Source organism: Schistocerca nitens, chromosome 4 (genome assembly GCF_023898315.1).
Source record: "Schistocerca nitens isolate TAMUIC-IGC-003100 chromosome 4, iqSchNite1.1, whole genome shotgun sequence".
Taxonomy (NCBI): Eukaryota; Metazoa; Arthropoda; class Insecta; order Orthoptera; family Acrididae; genus Schistocerca; species Schistocerca nitens.
The window spans coordinates 636,433,879-636,451,006 of NC_064617.1; positions in this window are offsets into that span (position 1 = coordinate 636,433,879).

Genomic DNA, 17,128 nt, shown 5'->3' on the forward strand with positions numbered 1-17,128 from the left:
GGTTGGCATACTCTGGATCAGGTGGTCGAGCAGCTGCTGGGGTATAGCCTCCCATTCTTGCTCCAGTGCCTGTCGGAGCTTCTGAATTGTCCTGGGGGTTTGAAGACGTGCAGCGATACGTCGACCGAGAGAGCATCCCAGACATGCTCTATGGGGGTTTAGGTCTGGATAACAGGCAGGCCACTCCATTCGCCTGATATCTTGTGTTTCAAGGTACTCCTCCACGATGGCAGCTCGGTGGGGTCGTGCGTTATTATCCATCAGGAGGAACGTGGGACCTACTGCACCCCTGAAAAGGCGGACATACTGGTGCAAAATGACGTCCCGATACACCTGACCTGTTACAGTTCCTCTGTCAAAGACATGCAGGGGTGTACGTGCACCAATCATAATCCCACCCCACAACATCAAACCACGACCTCCATACAGGTCCCTTTCAAGGACATTAAGGGGTTTGTATCTGGTTCCTGGTTCACGCCAGACGAAAACCCGGCGAGAATCACTGTTCAGACTATACCTGGACTCGTCCGAGAACGTAACCTGGGATCACTGTTCCAATTAACATGTACTGTGTTCCTGACACCATGCTTTACGGGCCCTCCAGTGACCAGGGGTCAGTGGAATGCACCTTGCAGGTCTCTGACAAATAAATCATGTCTGTTCAGTCGTCTGTAGACAGTGTGTCTGGAGACAACTGTTCCAATGGCTGCGGCAAGGTCTCAAGCAAGGCTACCTGCAGTACTCCGTGGCCGTCTGCGGGCACTGATGGTGAGATATCGGTCTTCTTGTGGTGTTGTACACCGTTGACGTCCCGTATTGCAGCGCCTGGACACGTTTCCTGTCTACTGGAATCGTTGCCATAATCCTGAGATCACACTTTGTGGCACACAGAGGGCCCGTGTTACGACCTGCTGTGTTTGACTAGCCTCCAGTCGCCCTCGTATTCTACTCCTCATAACGTCATCAATATGTGTTTTTTGAGACATTTTCAACACACAGCCACCATTAGCATGTCTGAAAACGTCTGCACACTTACTCGCTGCACCGTACTCTGACATGCACCAACACACCTCTGCGTATGTGGACTGCTACCAGCGTCACCGTGCGACGACCGCAAGTCAAATGTACCTAATGGTCATACCCGAGGCGATTTAAACCCGCAAACCGCCCACCAGAGCGTTGTTTCACCATGTATCAGCATTATCCTTAATTTATGAGCATTAATGTGTTTTCCGTATTATAGCATGTCAAACAGGGGAACTTTAATTATAACCACCCGGTGTTACAGACATAAATACAGTGAAACGCCAAAGAAACTGGTATAGGCTTATGTATTCATATACTGAGATATGTAAACAGACGGAATACGACGCTGCCGTCGGCAACACCTATATAAGGCAACAAGTGTCTCACGCGGTGGTTAGAACGGATACTGCTGCTACAATGGCAAGTTATCAAGAATTAAGTGATTTTGAAGATGGTGTTATAGTCGGCGCACGAGCGATGGGACACAGCATCTTCGAGGAAGCGATGAAGTGATGATTTTCCCGTACGACCATTTCACAAGTGTACCGTGAATATCAGGAATCCGGTGAAACATCAGATCTCCGACATCACTGCGGCCAGATTAAGATCCTGCAAGAACGGGATCAACGACGACTGAAGAGAATCGTTCAACGTGACAGAAGTGCAACCCTTCCTCAAATTGCTGCAGATTTCAGCGCTGGACCATCAACAAGTTCAACGAAACATCATCTATATGGGGTTTCGGAGCCGAAGGCCAAACCGACATTGGACAGTTGATGATTGAAACATGGTGCCTAGTCGGACGAGTCTCGTTTCAAATTGTATCGAGCGGATGGACGTGTATTGAGACAACCTAATCAATCCATAGATCGTGCATATCAGCAGGGGACTGTTCAAGCTTGTGGAGGTTCTGTGATGGTGTGGGGCGTGTGCGGTGGGAGTGACATGGGACCCCTCATATGCCTAGATACGACTCTGACAGGTGACACGTACATAGGCATCCTGTCTGATCAGCTGCATCCATTCTTGTTCATTTTGCATTCCGACGGATTTGGGCAATTCCAGCAGGACAATGCTACACCCCACACGTCTAGAATTGCTACATCGTGGCTCCAGGAACACTCTTCTGAGTTTAAACACTTCCGCTGTCCACCAAACTCCCCAGACATGAACATTATTGAGCGTATCTTGGATGCCTTGCAACGTATTGTTCAGAAGAGATCTCCACCCCCTGGTGCTCTTACGGATTTATGGGCAGCCCTGCAGGATTCATGGTGTCATTCCCTCCAGCACTACTTCAGACATTAGTTGAACCCATGCCACGTCCTGCTGCGGCACTTGTGCGCGCTCGCAGGGTCCCTACACTATATTAAGCAGGCGCACGAGTTTCTTTGCTTCTTCAGTGTACTTTTAATTAACCATTTCCTTCCACTGCCAAGACAATTTTAGTGTGTCTTGAGTTTATGGTATGTGTAGTTTTTTTTTTTTTTTTTTTGGCTGAGAAATGTAAACGAGTGTCTTCAAGGAGGCGTGCATGTCTAAGAAGAAATTCACCACTAGGCGAGAAGAACTTGGGAAGTACTGATGCGAACTGGTGCGTAGTATCTGTAAGTGGTTGTTCTTCAGAGGGCGACAATGCCCAGTGGCGCAGAGAGTCGCAAGCAGAGGCAGTTGTTGAGAGGCTGTGGAAGGTGTAGGCTGCGTGAGCCAAAGGCGGCTGCGTAGCGAAGGATTTATCTCTATGTTTAATAGTAGTGGCACACAGTTTGAATAATAGTGTGTTTATATTTGTGCAGTGTGATAAAGGAAATAAATATTACCAGTTCTTAATGCGTCTCCATCAGTTAGTACCACACCATTGCATTTAACAACGAACGAAGTCTCGATATACACGGTCAACTACAACAAGAGGATTGTAACACACTAATCATTAATTAACCCAAATAATCTCAAAGGAGAAGGGAGCTTATATTTGGCGACGCGTGTGTCGGACGTCGATTCCTTCGCAATCTTCGGATCGTCGGAGAAGACGGCTCAACAAACGGTGAGTGAAGCAGCTAATTGCGACCGCGGCGCTTCGTTTCTAATTGTTTTCCACGTTGTACACCAGAAATTAGGAAAGGACCTCTGAACTATGTTAGAGACTGTGATACTTATAATATGATCTTTTGAATTAAGTGTTGGAACTAATTATTAACGGATAGTGATTTTTGGGAACATTGTTAACATGGCGGACACAACGCAAAACTACAGTGAAGTTATTAATGAGGAGGGACAAGTTAATGCTTTAGTCAATGTAGAATGCTACTTGAGAATACCACACTTAACGTAATGGAAGATAGTGGCGTAGTTGTTTTCGATTCAACGACGCCTAGTTCAACACCAGTGAGTAGTCAACAAATGGGAACGAGTGTTAGCACTAACGGTTTGATAGTGCAGATGTTGAGAGAAATCAAACAGGAACGTAGGAACGCCAATGAAGAAATAAAGAATTTATCAAATCCAATGGTTAACTTGCTAACTGAGCTCACTAACTCACTTAATCAGAAACATAAGGAGCTCCAAAAGGAATGTGATACCAAACATGAAGAACTTGAAAATAAAATGCAAGATCTTAACACAAAAGTTAATGAACAAGGTAAACAATCGAGCACGGTAGTTAACAAAGTTCAAGAAACAGTTAAGGCTCAAAAAGATGAAATTTTTAAAATTAAGAGTACATGTAAAGGCAACAAAGAAACAATTGTTAAGTTAGTTCAACGCAATGTACTGAACTGAGTACCGAAGTAGGCGAAATTTGCTAGAAGGTAATGTCATCCGAAAATGGTTTGAACAATGTCAGTAAAGACCTTATACGTCAGGAAATCACTGCAGCGTTACGCAAAGTTTACTACAACTTTCAAGATTGCGATCCGAAACAAGGTATCCATGCAGTTGCCTTTATTAAGAAATTTAAACACGCGTTTCCAAGACATTATACGGAACGTGCGAAAATTGATACGTGCATTACCCACATGAAAGGTGAAGCACATATTTGGGGCATCAGTGCTTCAGAAAATTATTCACAGTACAAAGAATTCGAATCTGCATTCTTGAGTAAATTTTGGTCGCGAGGAAAACAGTGGGATGTGAAATCAAAGATTCTTACACCGCCGAACTACGCAAGACATTATGGAACAATGCGTGAATATATGCAGAAATTTTGGAACGACAATGCCTATCTTGATGATCCGGTCAAGGAAGAGGAATTGATGTTAATTTTGATACAGAAGCTGCCTTTCGCAGTACGTGAAAAGTTAGCACTCACTCCAAAATTGAACATGGAGCAGACCTGCCTAATGATCGATAGAATTGATGTCCTTAACCATGAACGAGAACAGCGCGAGAGAAATAATGACCATCGTCATTCGCATGGTAATGGCCCACCGCGACAAGAATTTATGACTAATGGAAGACCAAGCAGATTTGATAGAAGAGGGGACGGAAAACAAAGAAGAAATGAGTATGACGCACCGAACAGATTTAATTACAATCAGTACTTAGGTCGATCACAGTATGAAGAAAACGTAAGACAACAACGATTGCCGGAACAAGAAAGGAGCCTAGAGCGGAATCCACAGGAACGTGAACCGGTAAACTAAGTCAAGTTTCGAAGACGACCCGCTCCGAAACTCAAGTTACAAGAAATGGGTCGGATGTAGCGATTAACGCAAGCAAGTGTGAACGAGTAGATGATATTAAAGACGATTTGTATTGAGAAGATGAAAATAATTGTGCAGTTGTTGGGAAATTGACAAAAACTGTTAGTTCCAGAGAATTAATACGATATAATAATGTAATAGCAGATATGTATTGATTGTGCATACAAACTGTGGAAAATACTAATTTCTGGTTTTTAAAATTGCGCTAAGCACAGATTTTTCGAAAATAAGTAAGTTTTAAAATGGAATAACGCTGTATTTAATCTTAATGCCTTTTGTAGAGGTGGAGGTATGGGAATTATTGTGGACGCACTACTGGACTTAGCGAGCGAAGCGAGTACAATTTCAGAAAATCTGTTTTCACAATTAAACAATCTCTTGGCATTTCCAACATTTCCCGTGAACGGCGTACTTATTGTCAGTGCTGTAGGTAATAGAAGCAAATCCATTAAAGGTCAAGCTCTATTGAAGTTTAGAATCAATGAAGACGAGTATGAACAGAGCGTATTAATTGTTGGATCTCTTAATGTCGGATTAATCCTTGGAATCGATTGGTTGACTGAAATGAGGTGCAGTATTGAATTTGAAAAGGGTTGTCTGCGGACGAGAATAAATAATGTCGAGAAGAAGATAATGTTTAAAGGATTTATTAATGAAGAAAATAAGGGCGCTGTGTGCGTGAAGATGAGGCTAATGCGTTTCCAAGGAGAAGAGGAACTGGTGACTTATGATGATTCTGAGGAAGATCCTGCTCTGTGAGAGAAGAATAATGATGAAGATGCTTTGACTGGTATTCGAATCAAGATTCAGACTTCAGTGAACTTGACGGAAGCAAAAGGAGAGGAATTAATGGAAGTGCTGAGACGCGAAGTCGACCTGTTTTCAAAATTACCTGGATTAATTAAAGGATGTGTTTGCAAAATTAAAGTCAAGGAACACGAACCATTTCGCAGCAAATTGCATGCAATATCTTTAGCGAAGAGAAAAGCAGAAGAAAGGAAGCAAGACCACGATAAAATAGTGAAACCTATCATGTACAAGGTTAGAGATCTGATCCTAATTCGGACACACACGAAGTCATCTAGTGTGAATGAGGAGATAAAGTTCAATCATTATTACAAAGGACCATTCAAGATTAGAAAGCTGGTTCACCGGAATTCAGTGGAGGTAGAAGTGATTAAATCTGGCAAATATCATAGCCTACAACATGTTGAGAACATTAAGTTGTATAAGTGTCCTGAACTATCACAAGGAAGTGTCAATTAGTGAACCGTGTTTAGTTATAAATATGCTACGTTACTGATGGACAAACCTTTGGACAATAGTCGGTAGCTATTGTGAGATGTTGAAGACTGTAGTCGGTAGCTGCAGTGAGTGCATTTTATTCTCTGTGTTTGATATCGTGTGACTTTCTCTTATGTACTGTGACAGGCGCAGCAGTGGACAACGGAGCGACGCTTGTAGCGTGTGTTTTGGTTTTCAGGAAGCAGGCAACAGTGCACAGCTAAGCGCGCAGTGCGTTAGTCTTTTGTTACCTCACGCTGCCGTAATGTTATTTTATTGTTTTCATGCCTGCCTGCCAATGACCTTCCACGCCGGGCGCGCTACGGTTTGGGGGAGGAGGAGGTGGCTGACGTCACGAACAGCTGACTGGCATCCGGCACTTGTCAACATAACGGGAACGTGCCGCCGACGAACCGTACGGCGGAATGCGGCGATTCTTCGTGGGCGTAACAACAGCTCCTAGATCTTCCTGTCTCCGGCGGCGTCGATGTCACTCTTCCCTTGCATCAAACGTCGTAACTGCGTGTGACGACCAGCTCAACACATATGACAGTGATAAAAGCAGAGTAACAAGTGCTGTGTTACGTATAGTGTTTGTGAGTCCTCAGCGGCGACGATGCCACTTCCCCTAGTGAAATCATGTGTAGTTCTGCTCAGCTTATAGGTAGGGCCCCAAAGCAGAGTACCCAATATTTTCTTATGGTGCGAAAAGTGCTCAAGCCAACAAAATGTCTTTTGCTTATAAATGATTCACTCTATGTAACTTGGTTGTAAATGGAAAATATTTCTTTAAAGGTATGTACTGATATTTGTATAAGTAGTCTGTGTGCTGTGTGCCAGTTTACAAATTTCAATAGTCAATTGATAAAATGTTTTATACCTGTAACTGTAGTTAAGACAGATGCATAGTGTCAATGGTTTTGTGTATGTAGGTTTTACATTTGTATTAGGTTATTTAAAATTAGGCTCATTTATTCAGATTCCATTCCTTAGTGTCAATTATGTTCTTTACTGTGATTCGTGTGTGTAATTAAGAGTAACCTTTACTAATATGCTTGATATCTCCAACAAAAGGGAAACTGTGTCAGTCACATTATCTTGTCTTTTTTACATTTTTCTTGCTGATTAACAGACAGTAAGTAAATTATGTGTAAAGTTCTTGCTGTCATTAAATAATTTTTAATTTGCTATATTCATTGATCATGTTTTATGTGTGTGAAGATGAGGTTAATTATCATTAGTTATATTTTGAAAGTCATTTGTTCTCAGGGTCAGATACTTATTGCAACTACTTTGACATGAAATACTAATTAGTGTAATTTTCAAATTTTGATATTTTACTGTATAACTTTCGCTAGGACTTCTGAGTCCCCTCAAAAGGTAACCCAGCTCTAGTTTTGTTTTGGTGGGGATGTGAGGGTACTGGTGTGCAATATCTGTAACTGGTTGTTCTCTCGAGGGCGACAATGCCCAGTGGCGCAGAGTCACAAGCAGAGGCAGTTGTGGAGAGGCTGTGGGAGGTGTAGGCTGCGTGAGCCAAAGGCGGTTGCGTAGCGAAAGATTTATCTCTATGTTTAATAGTAGTGTCACACAGTTTGAATAATAGTGTGTTTATGTTTGTGCAGTGTGATAAAGGAAATAAATTAAATCTTACCAGTTCTTAATGCGCCTCCATCAGTTAGTACCACACCATTGCATTTAACAATGAACGAAGTCTCGATATATACGGTCAACTGCAAAAAGAGGAGTGTAACATAATAATCATTAATTAAACCATATAATCTCTAAGATGCAGGGAGCTTATAGCCGCCACCAGTTCTTAATGCGCCTCCATCAGTTAGTACCACACCATTGCATTTAACAATGAACGAAGTCTCGATATATACGGTCAACTGCAAAAAGAGGAGTGTAACATAATAATCATTAATTAAACCATATAATCTCTAAGATGCAGGGAGCTTATAGCCGCCACAGTCGTTTGAATATAATGTTTGAATTAATGAAGAACTGGACTGAAGTATTGTTACAGAAGTATACTAAATTCGCTAACGAATGGAAAGTGTTGTTTGGCCACAGTGTTTATGTACATAGATGACTGTATCATTGCGAAACTTTACTGTCAGGCTGAACTGCACTTCTTCTTTTTCTTATGCCTTTATCTCGCACCGACGACTGGTCGGCATGGTTAGTGTTTAGTAACGGATTTGGCATGGTTAATTTAAAGGGGTGGCCGGATGTCCTGTTGCCATCCCCCCCCCCCCCCCCCCGTCCCATCCCCCCGTGACGGAATGTGTAGTGTTATAGTGTTATTCATGTTAAAAATATATGGAAGTTTTCTTAATGTTTTCCAAACGCGTAACTAAGGCGGGACACGTGTACCAGCCCGGTATTCACCGAGAAACCGCCTAAAATCCACATCCAGGCGGGCCGTTACACCGACAGTCGTCGTTAAAGCACCAGGTGGATTCGGTCCAGGACCGAGGCATCTGCCCGTCCCGGAAGTAGCACTTTAAAGCGCACGATTCGGGCGGGTAATTTGAAGCGGACTGTTCTTATGTATAAGCGTGTATACTAAAAGAATTCTGAATTTACTCGTGTAATAACGGAGAATTAGTAAGTAGTTCTTACACAGGTGTGATTATCCCTTATCAAATGTAAACTGCAGTTGGTTATTTTCACTGGAAGTTTTTCGAAATATGCGCGAGTACATTTTGGAGGTTCGTGGTACGTCTTGCTACCTCCGTAGGTAATACTCTCAGGTACTGTCTGGTGCAGTGTGGACAGCGAACGATTGCAGCGTGCCAGCCCATGTGGCCGTGCGGTTCTAGGCGCTTCAGTCTGGAGCCGCGCGACCGCTACGGTCGCAGGTTCGAATCCTGCCTCGGGCATGGATGTGTGTGATGTCCTTAGGTTAGTTAGGTTTAAGTAGTTCTAAGTTCTACGGGACTGATGACCTCAGATGTTAAGTCCCATAGTGCTCAGAGCCATTTTTGATTGCAGCGGACTTACCGTCTCGAAAGGTGCTTTAGCTGGACATCAATGAATACACAAATGCACCATGCACGTTTTATTTCGTTTTTCCGGGCAGGGAGTCATGTAATGATATAAATGCTTGTAGTAAAACTTTGTATGTGGGTAGGCATAAGTACTCCTATGCCCCTTTCCTCTCGGTTTCGTGCATGCTTTTGACCAGTGATTTATTTTTTTGGGTCAATCATCCAGGCCCCATCTTACTATGATACAACATTTTTCATCAAAATACAATGGAAAAATTAGCGTTAATATACATACACACAGAATATATAGGGAGTCCCAGGAGCAATGGTCATTATTTAGCAATGTGACACCAACAACCATTCAAATCAAAAAAATGTAGTAAACATGGCCTCACAAAAGCATGCCTTAAGAGCTATCAACATTTCTTCATCTTCGATGCTGTAAAACAAATCTCTTCTACTGTGAGCTCTTTGTTTTCCATACTTTGAGAAAAGGCTGTATGGACCAAAAAAAGAAAAAAAATTATGGAGGACTTGGGCTCTAAAGCGAATGACCTATGAGCACTTGCTCATCTTCACTACTGTGAAACACATTTCTTGTACTGAACGAATGCTCACAACTCTTATGGTACGCTTTCTAGAGCCCGTATTTACTGGATATTTTTACGTCGAACGATCCTTCAAAAAAATGTAGTAAACATGGGCTCTCAAAAGCATGCCTTAAGAGCTATCAACATTTCTTCATCTTCGATGCTGTAAAACAAATCTCTTCTACTGTGAGCTCTTTGTTTTCCATACTTTGAGAAAAGGCTGTATGGACCAAAAAAAGAAAAAAAATTATGGAGGACTTGGGCTCTAAAGCGAATGACCTATGAGCACTTGCTCATCTTCACTACTGTGAAACACATTTCTTGTACTGAACGAATGCTCACAACTCTTATGGTACGCTTTCTAGAGCCCGTATTTACTGGATATTTTTACGTCGAACGATCCTTCAAAAAAATGTAGTAAACATGGCCTCACAAAAGCATGCCTTAAGAGCTATCAACATTTCTTCATCTTCGATGCTGTAAAACAAATCTCTTCTACTGTGAGCTCTTTGTTTTCCATACTTTGAGAAAAGGCTGTATGGACCAAAAAAAGAAAAAAAATTATGGAGGACTTGGGCTCTAAAGCGAATGACCTATGAGCACTTGCTCATCTTCACTACTGTGAAACACATTTCTTGTACTGAACGAATGCTCACAACTCTTATGGTACGCTTTCTAGAGCCCGTATTTACTGGATATTTTTACGTCGAACGATCCTTCAAAAAAATGTAGTAAACATGGGCTCTCAAAAGCATGCCTTAAGAGCTATCAACATTTCTTCATCTTCGATACTGCGACACCCTGTATATTTCATGTGGATATGACAGGTGGTCGACCGTGGCCTTGATGAAGACGCCATCCCGGCATGATTTAAGAAAACCACGAAGTACCTAAATCAGTGTGCCCAGACAGTTTAAACGCTATCCTTTGAAATATGAAGTCAGTGTTCTTACAGCTTCAATTAATTATCCTGTTGATCCTTATTTCACAATGTTCTTTTGATCGTACTCAATTTGCACCAGGTAACTAATAATGCACTGTCCAGTGTACTAATGTGACCACCTGTCAAAAGTCTGAACAACCATCTTTTGAGGCGCAGACAGCTGCGAAACATACAGGAAGAGAGTCATTGAAGATCTGGAGGGTATCGACTGGGATGTGGTGTCATGCCAACTAAAGTGCCGTGGCCAGCTACAAGAGGTTTCTCGGTTGAGGGTTCATGCCGTGTACAGCTCGATCGAGATTGTCCCACAGATCCTCGATTGGGTTTTAAAGTGGGGAGTTTGGTGACCAGGGGCGTACGTTACTCTCATCCTGGCGCTCTTTGAATCACGCATGTACACTGCGAGCTGTGTGACACGTTGCATTGTCCTGCTGGTAGATGTCATCGTACGTCAAGGATAGAAGCGTACTTCTGTTGATCCACTGTGCCTTCCTGAATGACGAGGTCACCCAGCGAATGTCACGAAAACATTTCCCTGACCAAAACGCTGCCTCCTCCGGTCTGGCCGCTTCCGACGATCGGTGCAGGATATTTGTATAAAATGTGATTCATCTGAAAAGACCACTTGTCGCCACTCAATGGATATCCAGTTGCGGTACCGGTGTGCTAATTCCAGCCTTCGTCGCCGATGAACGACAGTCAGCTTGGGTGCATGAAAGAAGTGCTCGTTGTGGAGACCCATACGCAGCATTTCGCTGAACGGTCGTTGAGGAGACAGTGTTGGTATCCCCTTGGTTCATCTAGGCAGTCAGTTGCTCAACTGTTTCACGTATATTCGCCTGTATTCACCGCCGGAGCCGTCGTTCATGCCTATCGTCTGTGGTCCACCACAGTTGTTCTGGCAGTGGTTTTGGATAGCGCCGTATTGCCATGCACCGTCTAGTTTAACCACGGCAGCAAGTGAGCAGTTTTGGAAATGTTTAATCCCCTGGCCTGAAAGCCAACGATTGGGCACTTTTGGACGTTATATAAATCGCTCTCTTTCCGCAATACGACAGAAACTTCACTTCTTTCCTCATCCCCAACGCCCTCCCGAAACGCTTTGTCTACCCTTCGCTGCTACTATTGCCTGCTGCAGTCTGTGAGTGGTTATTGCACGTTGACGTCGAAACAACCGGTGGTCACCCTATTGTGACTGGACCGTGTATGAAGATAGTTCTGCACTCCAGTGCCAACCACACTATGGACGGCCGCTGGTGGCTCCAGGACCACCAACGTTATGCTGTTGTTGTTGTTGTGGTCTTCAGTCCTGAGACTGGTTTGATGCAGCTCTCCATACTTCTCTATCCTGTGCAAGCCTCTTCATCTACCAGTACCTACTGCAACCCACATCCCTCTGAATCTGCTTAGTGTAATCATCTATTGGTCTCCCTCTACGATTGTTACCCTCCACGCTGCCCTCCAATACTAAATTGGTGATCCCTTGATGCCTCAGAACATGTCCTACCAACCGATCCCTTCTTCTAGTCAAATTGTGCCACAAACTTCTCTTCTCCCCAATCCTATTCAATACTTCCTCATTAGTTATGTGATCTACCCATCTAATCTTCAGCATTCTTCTGTAGCACCACATTTCGGAAGCTTCTATTCTCTTCTTGTCTAAACCATTTATCGTCCACGTTTCACTTCCATACATAGCTACACTCCATACAAATACTTTCAGAAACGACTTCCTGACACTTAAATCTAAACTCGATGTTAACAAATTTCTCTTCTTAAGAAACGCTTTCCTTGCCATTGCCAGTCTACATTTTATATCCTCTCTACTTCGACCATCATCAGTAATTTTGCTCCCCAAATAGCAAAACTCCTTTACTACTTTAAGTGTCTCATTTCCTAGTCTAATTCCCACAGCGTCACCCGATTTAATTCGACTACATTCCATTACCCTCGTTTTGCTTTTGTTGACGTTCATCTTATATCCTCCTTTCAAGACACTGTCCATTCCGTTCACTGCTCTTCCAAGTCCTTTGCTGTCTCTGATAGAATTACAATGTCATCGGCGAATCTCAAAGTTTCTATTTCTTCTCCATGGCTTTTAATAACTACTCCGAATTTTTCTTTTGTTTCCTTTACTGCTTGCTCAATATACAGATTCAATAACATCAGGGAGAGACTACAAACCTGTCTCACTCCCTTCCCAACCACTGCTTCCCTTTCATGCCCCTCAACTCTTATAACTACCATCTGGTTTCTGTACACATTGTAAATAGCCTTTCGCTCCCTGTATTTTACCCCTGCCACCTTCAGAATTTGAAAGAGAGTATTCCAATCAACATTGTTAAAAGCTTTCTCTAAGTCTACAAATGCTAGAAACGTAGGTTTGCCTTTCCTTAATCTTTCTTCTAAGATAAGTCGTAGAGTCAGTATTGCCTCACGTGTTCCAATATTTCTATGGAATCCAAACTGATCTTCCCCGAGGTCGTTTCTACCTGTTTTTCCATTCGTCCGTAGAGAATTCGCGTTAGCATTTTGCAGCTGTGACTTATTAAACTGATAGTTCGGTAATTTTCACATGTGTCAACACCTGCTTTCTTTGGGATTGGAATTATTATATTCTTCTTGAAGTCTGATGGTATTTCGCCTGTCTCATACATCTTGCTCACCAGATGGTAGAGTTTTGTCAGGACTGGCTCTCCCAAGGCCGTCAATAGTTCTAATGGAATGTTGTCTACTCCCAGGGCCTTGTTTCGTCTCAGGTCTTTCAGTGCTCTGTCAAACTCTTCACGCAGTATCGTATCTCCCATTTCATCTTCATCTACATCCTCTTCCATTTCCATAATATTGGAACTGGGTTTCCATCTGAGGTCTTGATATTCATACAAGTGGTTCTCTTTTCTCCAAAGGTCTCTTTCATTTTCCTGTAGGCAGTATCTATCTTACCCCCAGTGAGATAAGCCTCTACATCCTTACATTTGTCCTCTAGACATCCCTGCTTAGCCGTTTTGCATCTCCTGTCGATCTCATTTTTGAGACGTTTGTATTCCTTTTTGCCTGCTTCATTTACTGCATTTTTATATTTTCTCCTTTCATCAATTAAATTCAATATTTCTTTTGTTACCCAAGGATTTCTACTATCCCTCGTCTTTTTACCTACTTGATCCTCTGCTGCCTTCACTACTTCATCCCTCAAAGCTACCCATTCTTCTTCTGTTGTATTTCTTTCCCCCATTCGTGACTATTGTTCCCTTATGCTCTCCCTGAAACTCTGTACAACCTTTGGTTTAGTCAGTTTATCCAGGTCCTATCTCCTTAAATTCCCACCTTTTTGCAGTTTCTTCAGCTTTAATCTATAGTTGGGACTGCAACTGCTGTGTTCGGATGCAGGCTGAGTTGGCATCCCTTCGCTCTCAGCTTCAGGCAGTGTTGGCTTCAGTCTCACAACTTGAGGCTGTTGCCAATGGGCATCACTGTGGGGGTCCGGATGGGGGTTTGTCGGGGACGGCCAGCTCGTCCCACGCATCCCCCGATCGGCTGTGGCTGCCCAGGATACTGCCCACATTGAGGCTGATCCCTCACCTGTGGTGGAGTGGGAGGTCGTCTCGAGGTGTGGCAGGGGGCGAAAGACATTCCGGAGGGCTGAACGGAAGGCCTCTCCAGTTTGTCTGACGAACCGGTTTCAGGCTCTGTCTCCGGCTGATACTGATCTTTGGCTGGAGATGGCTGCTTGTCCTGTTCCAGAGGTTGCCCCTCAGTCTGCAAGATCCGGGCAGTCGTGGAGGGTGGGCTTACTGGCAGTTGGGAGCTCCAACGTCAGGCGCGTAATGGGGCCCCTTAGAGATATGGCAGCAAGATAGGGGAAGAAAACCAATGTGCACTCCGTGTGCATACCGGGGGGAGTCATTCCAGATGTGGAAAGGGTCCTTCCGGATGCCATGAAGGGTACAGGGTGCACCCATCTGCAGGTGGTCGCTCATGTCGACACCAATGATGTGTGTCGCTATGGATCGGAGGAAATACTCTCTGGCTTCCGGCGGCTATCTGATTTGGTGAAGACTGCCAGTCTCGCTAGCGGGATGAATGCAGAGCTCACCATTTGCAGCATCGTCGACAGGACTGACTGCGGACCTTTGGTACAGAGCCGAGTGGAGGGTCTGAATCAGAGACTGAGACGGTTCTGCGACAGTGTGGGCTGCAGATTCCTCGACTTGCGCCATAGGGTGGTGGGGTTTCGAGTTCCGCTGGATAGGTCAAGAGTCCACTACACGCAGCAAGCGGCTACACGGCTAGCAGGGGTTGTGTGGCGTGGACTGGGCGGTTTTTTAGGTTAGGTGGCCTCGGACAAGTACATAAAAGTAGAAGTGGATAGTTCCTGTGAAATATTATGGGTGTAGGTTACACTCAACAACCGAGCTAGGTTAATAATTGGCTCCTTTTACCGACCTCCCGACTCAGCAGCATTAGTGGTAGAACAACTGAGAGAAAATTTGGAATACATTTCACATAAATTTTCTCAGCATATTATAGTCTTACGTGGAGGTTTCAATTTACCAGGTATAGACTGGGACACTCAGATGTTTAGGACGGGTGGTAGGGACAGAGCATCGAGTGACATTACACTGAGTGCACTAGCCGAAAATTACCTCGAGCAATTAAACAGAGAACCGACTCGTGGAGATAACATCTTGGACCTACTGATAACAAACAGACCCGAACTTTTCGACTCTGTAAGTGCAGAACAGGGAATCAATGATCATAAGGCCGTTGCAGCATCCCTGAATATGGAAGTAAATAGGAATATAAAAAAAGGGAGGAAGGTTTATCTGTTTAGCAAGAGTAATAGAAGGCAGGTTTCAGACTACCTAACAGATCAAAACGAAAATTTCTGTTCCGACACTGACAATGTTGAGTGTTTATGGAAAAAGTTTAAGGCAATTGTAAAATGCGTTTTAGACAGGTAAGTGCCGAGTAAAACTGTGAGGGACGGGAAAAACCCACCGAGGTTCAACAGCAAAGTTAGGAAACTACTGCGAAAGCAAAGAGAGGTTCACTCCAAGTTTAAACGCAGCCAAAACCTCTAAGACAAACAGAAGCTAAACGATGTCAACGTTAGCGTAAGGAGGGCTATGCGTGAAGCGTTCAGTGAATTCGAAAGTAAAATTCTATGTACCGACTTGACAGAAAATCCTAGGAAGTTCTGGTCTTACGTTAAATCAGTAAGTGGCTCGAAACAGCATATTCAGACACTCCGGGATGATGATGACATTGAAACAGAGGATGACACTCGTTAAGCTGAAATACTAAACACCTTTTTCCAAATCTGTTTCACAGAGGCAGACCGCACTGCAGTTCCTTCTCTAAATCCTCGCACAAACGAAAAAATGGCTGACATCGAAATAAGTGTCCAAGGAATAGAAAAGCAACTGGAATCACTCAACAGAGGAAAGTCCACTGGACCTGACGGGATACCAATTCGATTCTACACAGAGTACGCGAAAGAACTTGCCCCCCTTCTAACAGACGTGTACCGCAAGTCTCTAGAGGAACGGGAGGTTCCAAATGATTGGAAAAGAGCACAGGTAGTCCCAGTCTTCAAGAAGGGTCGTCGAGCAGATGCGCAAAACTATAGACCTATATCTCTGACGTCGATCTGTTGTAGAATTTTAGGACATGTTTTTTGCTCGAGTATCATGTCGTTTTTGGAATCCCAGAATCTACTCTGTAGGAATCAACATGGATTCCGGAAACAGCGATCGTGTGAGACCCAACTCGCTTTATTTGTTTATGAGACCCAGATAATATTAGATACAGGCTCCCAGGTAGATGCTATTTTCCTTGACTTCCGGAAGGCGTTCGATACAGTTCCGAACTGTCGCCTGATAAACAAAGTAAGAGCCTACGGAATATCAGACCAGCTGGTTGGCTGGATTGAAGAGTTTTTAGCAAACAGAACACAGCATGTTGTTCTCAATGGAGAGACGTCTACAGACGTTAAAGTAACCTCTGGCGTGCCACAGGGGAGTGTTATGGGACCATTGCTTTTCACAATATATATTAATGACCTTGTATATAGTGTCGGAAGTTCCATGCAGCTTTTCGCGGATGATGCTGTAGTATACAGAGAAATTGCAGCATTAGAAAATTGTAGCGAAATGCAGGAAGACCTGCAGCGGATAGGCACTTGGTGCAGGGAGTGGTAACTGACCCTTAACATAGACAAATGTATTGTATTGCGAATACATAGGAAGAAGGATCCTTTATTGTATGATTATATGATAGCGGAACAAACACTGGTAGCAGTTACTTGTTGATAAGGCGGGTACCAGGTTGAGATTCATTGGGAGAGTCCTTAGAAAATGTAGTCCATCAACAAAGGAGGTGGCTTACAAAACACTCGTTCGACCTATACTTGAGTATTGCTCATCAGTGTGGGATCCGTACCAGATCGGGTTGACGGAGGAGATAGAGAAGATCCAAAGAAGAGCGGCGCGTTTCGTCACAGGGTTATTTGGTAACCGTGATAGCGTTACGGAGATGTTTAGCATACTTAAGTGGCAGGCTCTGCAAGAGAGGCGCTCTGCATCGCGG